Raw genomic sequence first — 1,349 nt, 5'->3', positions numbered from 1 at the left:
TCTCCATCCTCGACGCCGGCTCTGCGGGGGAGGAAAGCGAACCCTCAATAGTAATGAAAATGTTCGCCGCGTCATGTGTTGAGCTGGCAACGAAAGCTAAAAAACGCGATTCGACAGGGTTATCGCAAATGCCCCGAGATAAGTACAGCATGGAGCAGCGCCGTGCCTGGAAATAGTGACTTTGTCGAATCAGGAGATCTCCTCTTCATAAAGTCTTCAAACACAGTCAAGCAACTTTGCATCCCAAATGACAATCAGTGCGTAACCGAATTATCTCGGAATACCATGATTCACCAAAGGCAGCGCATCCAGGGAATCGCTGCACATTTCTGCGCATCGCCCAGTGGTACTACTGGAAAACGATGCGACAAGTCATCAAGGAGTACGCTTAGTCATTCAAAACTTGTACGCGTTGGAAGCACGATGGCCAGCGTAAACGGATTTATGATGCCGATTCCAATTCCAGAAAAATGTTGGCAAGTAACACCGATGAATTTCCCCACTGGGCTGCCGAAGTCGGAAGGACTTAATGCTTTATTATGTCGTCGATAAGCTGTCCTAACGAACTAAGTATACCGCTTTGCATGCAAGCGACGACGCAACGAATGTAGCTAGTGTTTCTTCAACACTGTCGTACGTCATCATGGGTTGCCAGAAGTCAATACTAGTGACAGAGACAGCAAGTTCACCTCAAACTTCTGGAAATCTCGAATGAAGGTACTGGCAATCAGACTTAGCATGACCACAGCTCATCGAGCCCAAGCAGATGGCCAATCGGAAAAGCACCATTTTTTTGCTGAAGACACTCTTCGATGCATGATATCTTACCAAGGAACTGACTGACTTCATCACCTGGGAACAATCGAGTATGTCCATGAACGCTTGTCAGTGTATGTGACAGGCTAAAGTTGCCCCTATGTTACACAGTCCCCGTTAAGTACACTTGGTGTACTTAGGATGGTCAATTACAAAAAAATAGAAATAAGACCCAACACTCGGGTGTGGCGCACAATTTGTGGTGCACATTTCGACCAACTCTTGTGGATGTGATGCACATGGGTGCATTAACATTAGGAGGAATGACGCCCAGCGTCATCCGTTACGCGAGGTATCTATAAAGGTACGCTCGGAATACATATTAAATGATATCTATAGAGATAACATTTTAATTAATAAAAACAGGTATTTTTATTTAATTCTATTGAATATTAATCAGTCTGAAAACTACTTCCTACTTGGTATGTGCGCACGAGGAGACGGAATACCGCTCCCGTGACGACACTGAACCAGAGTTCTTAGTGTGTTGGGTGAGGTCGCTAACGCGCCCACCACAACTGCCTCACTGCACG

This window comes from Bremia lactucae, linkage group LG19, assembly GCF_004359215.1.
Source record: "Bremia lactucae strain SF5 linkage group LG19, whole genome shotgun sequence".
Classification (NCBI taxonomy): Eukaryota; Oomycota; class Peronosporomycetes; order Peronosporales; family Peronosporaceae; genus Bremia; species Bremia lactucae.
The sequence above is the reverse complement of the archived record's forward strand: the minus strand, read 5'-3'. Positions refer to the sequence as shown.